At 46.8% G+C, this 6482-nt stretch overlaps 1 pseudogene; it reads right to left on the bottom strand.

The window, feature by feature from the left end:
• Positions 1 to 1979: 1979 nt before the first annotated feature.
• Positions 1980 to 3032, bottom strand: LOC147371812 (syncytin-1-like; annotated as a pseudogene).
• Positions 3033 to 6482: the final 3450 nt, after the last annotated feature.

Raw genomic sequence — 6482 nt, 5'->3', positions numbered from 1 at the left:
ATTTGCTTTCCCTTTGAATCACTTTGGAGGGTTTTGCCCTACTCATGGGTTTTTTGGGCCCCCCTCTTGAGACCTTGTAAAATAGCTGCCCAATATCTCTCCAGGTGGCCCCTCTCTTTCTCTGTGTTACAGTCCCAGCTGGGCCTCTGATCGGGGGTGGCTGGTTCTGCCCACCACTGCAGGTTTGCAGTACCCTCAGGTGCCATTTCTCTTAACCATTTTCTGGCCTCAGGATCCTGTGTCTCTCCGCAGTGCTGAAGAGGGAGACTAGAAGTTGGATTATGTCATCCCATGTAAGGCAGTGGGTTCGAAAAATAGCCTCCATTACCCTAATCTGGTAATAATAGGCTACGGGGGGCTGATGGTAGTGGCCATCTGCCCCCTGAACCAGAAGCTGCTGTAACTCTCTGAGGGGCATTTGTAGCGGGGCCCTTTCCTCTGGCTCCTTAGTGGAGTGCAGCCTCTGTTTGATTCTGGTGTTTCCTTTCCCCTTCTTGTCAGTACTCACTGGGGGCAGGTATAGCTTGGGTGGTTTGGCTGGAGCCAGATCCTGGAAGTGTTGGCCAGAGGCTTCTGCCGCTGGGATTGGCACCTGCCGAGGTGGCAGCTCTACGACCTCTGGGAGAGCTGGCAGAGGAGCAGCAGCTGCTGTAGGAACTTCACCTGGCCCTAGGATCAGGCATTAAGGCAGCCTCCGGTCCTGGTGGAGCACTGGGCGGCAGGTGCATCATCATCCAGTATGGGGGAGGGGCGGGTCATCCTTGTCTAAATCCTGTCAGATCCCAGAGGGAGACGGGGGATTGGCGTGTCTTCACCTGTGGGGCAGCACTGCTGAAGCAGAACACCACATGGTCCAAGACTGTTTCTCCCTTAAAGTCTGTTCTTCCTTGGTGGGCTTGATAGGTGCGGATAAAAACACAGATGGGTTAAATATCCCAGGTCTAGGCCTTCTCTGGAAAAGCCAACTCATACTCACGTATGTATCCCCCTCCTTCTAGCCTGACAGTTCCAAGGGGGTCAAGAATTTCACAGCAGATGGGACACCTAGGGGAGGGTGGAATACGAGCACACAAGGACCAAGTTTTCTTTAAATCCCCTGGTGACTGCTTGGTAATAATTTTCCCCAAGACGGCATGGACACATCTCCTAAATGACCTTCATAAATTTCCTTCCTAAGCCCTAACATGTTCGTCGACCTGCGTACCAAGCAACCACTGCCTATTCGAGGCTTCTGTGGGTCCATGCCCCTTCTAGTCCCTCCCAGGAGTTGATCAGGCTGTAAGGTATAGTTCAGGCTGAGGCAGAAAAAGGAAAGACGACCTCAACAGAAATAGGTTACCTTTATTCAGGCAAGGAGGGGTGACAGTCGGCCTAACGACGAGGCTGAGCACAGAGAGGGGTCAGGGAGGCTCCATATTTATAGGGAGGTTTGTGGAAGCAATAAGGGAAACGTTAACCAGGTAGGATGTTTCGTGTATTCTTTAGTTGAGATGGCATTTGTAGTTGGGCAAGGGGTGATAAGTCTTCTAGGCAAGTATAGGGGATGGAAGGTTTCTGGACCGGGGGTGATAAGTCTTCTGGGCAGGTGTAGTGGATGGGAAGTTTCCAGACAGAGGGTGATAAATCCCAGATAGATGCAACTGGCCTGGAGGATCAGGGCAGAACCTAAACTTCTGTTTTGTTTTCTCCGAGGTTAAATGATTCAGCAAGGCTAGTGCACTGGGACAACCCAGAGGGATGGTATGGGGAGGCAGGAGGAAGAAGGTTCAGGATGGGGAGCACATGTATACCTGTGATGGATTCATTTTGATATTTGGCAAAACTAATACAATTATATAAAGTTTAAAAACAAAATAAAAAAAAAATGATTCAGCAAGGGCCTTTGAAACTGTTGTTTTCTTTTCTAGGCCCAAAAGACTTCTTCATTCCAGACCCTGAAATCATAAAAAAATGGGGGAAAGGGCGCCATATCTCTCTGGCTACTTCCTGCTGGATAGGGGCGGCAATTTTAGGTCTGGAATGGAGGATCTTCCTAGGGCCCAGGGTCTCCTTTTTCTGAGCTTGGGGTGAGGCTCTCGAGAAGAAGAATGGTCTTGACCTGATCTTGAGAGATGACCTGAATCCATTTTTGGAGAAACCTTTGAAAGAGATTGAAGAGACAGGGTCCAAAAGAGGAATAGAATGATAAGTACCAGTGGTCCCAGGAAAGGGAGCAACCAAGGGAGGATCTGTTGGAACAGGCTTTGGGGACTGTAAAGGTTTTGAAACTCTTTTCTGTGGCGTTCAATTCTGTCTCTAAGTTCTTTGACTCTGCCCTGGACAATGCCTGTTTCATTAACAAAATAGCAGCAGTCCTCTCCTAGGAAAAGGCAGGTCCCTCCCTTTTCTGCGGTGAGAAGGTCCAGGGCTCACCTATTTTGTAGGGCCACAGAAGCTAATGAGTTAATTTGTCTTTGGATTGAAATGAAGGACTCCACTACCTGCTCCATGTCTTCATTAAGTTCTTGGGACAGCATGTAGTAGAAATGGGCAGAGGTCGAGATGCCTCCAATCCTGGTACCTAAGGCTGCTGTTATGCCAGTTCCAATCAGGATAGGGGCTATGACAGCTCGTCTTTTCCTGTGGGAAAGTTCCCCTTGTGGGTAGACTATTTGTTCTACCTCTTCTTCTTTGAGGAATGTTAAGCCCAGGGTCAGGAAGACCAAGATGCAAGGTCCAGGGGGGTCCAAAGGGAAACATGAATATGCATAGGTCCCACAGAGAATGAAGATTCCCGGATTGGTGCAATTATTTGTGCTATTCCAGAGAACCCAAGTGGAACAGAAGGAGGGAGCGGAGTTTGTAAGACCAGTGTAGTTGGGACTAGAGTAGTTAATACAGGTTAGTTTTGAAGAGGCTGAGAGTAGGACATTGTCAGAGACTGGCCCAATGAGTTGTGTAGTTTTTTGTTGGGAAGGGGAGGTATAGTTGCTCTGTGACAGCCAGGTTGAAGGTAAAGGAATTGCTATGTGTAGTGAGGGAGACAGTGACATGCGTATCCAACACTGGGATGTTGTGTGTACTGGAAGAATTGGAAGGAAGAGTTGAGAAGGCGGGTAAGGTGTTGGTTGCCAGAGGGAGGTTTTAGGAGAGGTCGTAATTGGAAAAGAAGATCTAGGCTTTTATAAGGCTCAGGGGTTGCCTGTAACCGGGAAATTATGTTCTTTATGACTTGTTCTTGTTTCTTTTCCCGATTTTGATCTAGTACCCTACCCCCGTCTGAGTACCCCCAGTGGGTAATGGGATAGAAACATATGTTTCTTCCATTTGGCTTATAGCAGGTACTCACGAAACTCCCTCTCTTTTGTACTTTAACAGTGAGTAGGGATTTGGACTTCCCACCCCCAAGGTTCATGGTACATGGTTTTGGAGCTGTATATAACATGAGGAATGTACATAGGAATAAATGTCAGAGCAGGGGCAGGGAGTAGCCAGAGGCTGGGGAGTGCAGCAAGGATAAGGAACAGAGGAGTCATGGGGCTGTTAGTTAGGCAGTCCAGAGGAAACAGCACACAAGACTAGAACACAGCTAGCAACGTAGGCGATACCCACGGAAAGACGAAGGATAGGTGGCCAGTCCTGAGGGGAGACAGTTACTAGGCCTATAGCAAGGATTAAGATTAAGAGTGCTGTTATAGTTAGAGAGACAGAGAGAAGCCAGTCAGGGCGAGGGGAAAAGGCCCCAAGTTGGTGGTTGTTTGAATCTGAAGAGGAACAATGTTCATTAGGATGTAGAATGATGTAGAGAACGAGAGTAAAGAAATCATTTTCGTCTGGAGTCAGGTTGTAGAAGGTTCCCTGGAGCCACAGTTGAGACACCAGTGTAGTCAGGTCTTTGAAGGAGGTTCCTGTCAGGGCGCTGCTCCAGAGGTCTTGTAGTAATTGGGTCAGGAACAGTCGTAGGTTAAAGAGAGTCCAGATCATTCAGTGTCTTCTTGGATAGTTGACAGAGGTTGTCGCAGCATGAATTTTAAGGAACTGGGGCTGTGAGGGAGACCTGATAGGTGTCATTTAAGGAGGGCAGCGCAGCATTGGAGGTGACCCGTTTTAGGCGAGAGAGGTATACCCAGGAGGTGACCTTCTTGAGTTTATTTGCAGTCGGGTTAAGGAGGATGATTTTGAATGGTCCTGCCACTTTGGGGTTAGGTCACCCTGGGGATTATCAGACAGATAGACCATGTCCCCAGTTTGTAAAGGGGGCAGGGAGGCTTGGGGGTCAGGGACAGGCAAGTTGTGGTTGATGGATTTCCAGACGCATTGCGGAGTTCCGCCAGCAGAGGGGAGTGTAAGAAGCTTGTTATGGGAGGAGGTTCAAGGCGGCAGTCCAGGAGGGAGCATGGGCCTTCCATCAGTTGAGTTCAGTTCAGTTCAGTTAAGTTGCTCAGTTGTGTCCAACTCTTTGCGACTCCATGAATCGCAGCACGCCAGGCCTCCCTGTCCATCACCAACTCCCGGAGTTCACTCAGACTCACGTCCATTGAGTCATTGATGCCATCCAGCCATCTCATCCTCTGTTGTTCCCTTCTTCTCCTGTCCCCAATCCCTCCCAGCATCAGAGTCTTTTCCAATGAGTCAACTTTTCGCATGAGGTGGCCAAAGTACTGGAGTTTCAGCTTTAGCATCATTCCTTCCAAAGAAATCCCAGGGCTTATCTCCTTCAGAATGGACTGGTTGATCTCCTTGCAGTCCAAGGGACTCTCAAGAGTCTTCTCCAACACTATGGTTCAAAAGCATCAATTCTTCGGCACTCAGCTTTCTTCGCAGTCCAACTCTCACATCCATACATGACCACAGGAAAAACCATAGCCTTGACTAGACGGACCTTTGTTGGCAAAGTAATGTCTCTGCTTTTGAATGTGCTATCTAGGTTGATCATAACTTTTCTTCTAAGGAGTAAGCGTCTTTTAATTTCATGGCTGCAGTCACCATCTGCAGTGATTTTGGAGCCCCCCAAAATAAAGTCTGACACTGTTTCCACTGTTTCCCCATCTATTTCCCATGAAGTGATGGGACTAGATGCCATGATCTTCGTTTTCTGAATGTTGAGTTTTAAACCAACTTTTTCACTCTCCTCTTTCACCTTCATCAAGAAGCTTTTTAGTTCCTCCTCACTTTCTGCCATAAGGGTGGTGTCATCTGCATATCTGAGGTTATCGATATTTCTCCTGGCAATCTTTATTCCAGCTTGTGCTTCTTCCAGCCCAGTGTTTCTTGTGATGTACTCTGCATATAAGTTAAATAAGCAGGGTGACAATATACAGCCTTGACGTACTCCTTTTCCTATTTGGAACCAGTCTGTTGTTCCATGTCCAGTTCTAACTGTTGCTTCCTGACCTGCATACAAATTTCTCAAGAGGCAGGTCAGGTGGTCTGGTATTCCCATTTCTTTCAGAATTTTCCAGTTTCTTGTGATCCACACAGTCAAAGGCTTTGGCATAGTGAATAAAGCAGAAATAGATGTTTTTCTGGAACTCTCTTGCTTTTTTGATGATCCAGTGGATGTTGGCAATTTGGTCTCTGGTTCCTCTGCCTTTTCTAAAACCAGCTTGAACATCAGGAAGTTCACAGTTCACATATTGCTGAAGCCTGGCTTGGAGAATTTTGAGCATTACTTTACTAGCGTGTGAGATGAGTGCAATTGTGTGGTAGTTTGAGCTTTCTTTGGCATTGCCTTTCTTTGGGATTGGAATGAGCACTGACCTTTTCCAGTCCTGTGGCCACTGCTGAGTTTTCCAAATTTGCTGGCATATTGAGTGCAGCACTTTCACAACATCATCTTTCAGGATTTGGAATAGCTCAACTGGAATGCCATCACCTCCACTAGCTTTGTTCGTAGTGATGCTTTCTAAGGGCCACTTGACTTCACATTCCAGGATATCTGGCTCTAGGTCAGTGATCACACCATCATGATTATCTGGGTTGTGAAGATCTTTTTTGTACAGTTCTTCTGTGTATTCTTGCCACCTCTTCTTAATATCTTTTGCTTCTGTTAGGTCCATACCATTTCTGTCCTTTATCGAGCCCATCTTTGCATGAAGTGTTCCCTTGGTATCTCTAATTTTCTTGAAGAGATCTTTAGTCTTTCCCAGTCTATTTTTTCCTCTATTTCTTTGCATTGATCACTGAGGAAGGCTTTCTTATCTCTTCTTGCTATTCTTTGGAACTCTACATTCAGATATTTATATCTTTCCTTTTCTCCTTTGCTTTTCGCTTCTCTTCTTTTCACAGCTATTTGTAAGCATCACCTCAAAGGGGCTCAGCCCCAGAGGCTTTCTGGGCAAAGTCCATATTCTGAGGAGAACAATTGGCAAAAGTTTAGTCCAATCCAGATGTACTTTGAGGGTTAGTTTGGTAAGAGTTTCTTTGATTATTCTATTTATCCTTTCTACCTGTCCTGAGGACTGGGGACGGTATAGAATGTGAAATTTCCAGGGTATCTGTAA

The sequence above is a fragment of the Bos grunniens genome, chromosome 5, assembly GCF_055505025.1.
Source record: "Bos grunniens cultivar Pamir isolate PY7600 chromosome 5, Bosgru_T2T1.0, whole genome shotgun sequence".
In the NCBI taxonomy this organism is placed as follows: Eukaryota; Metazoa; Chordata; class Mammalia; order Artiodactyla; family Bovidae; genus Bos; species Bos grunniens.
This window is presented reverse-complemented; position numbering and strand designations above follow the sequence as displayed.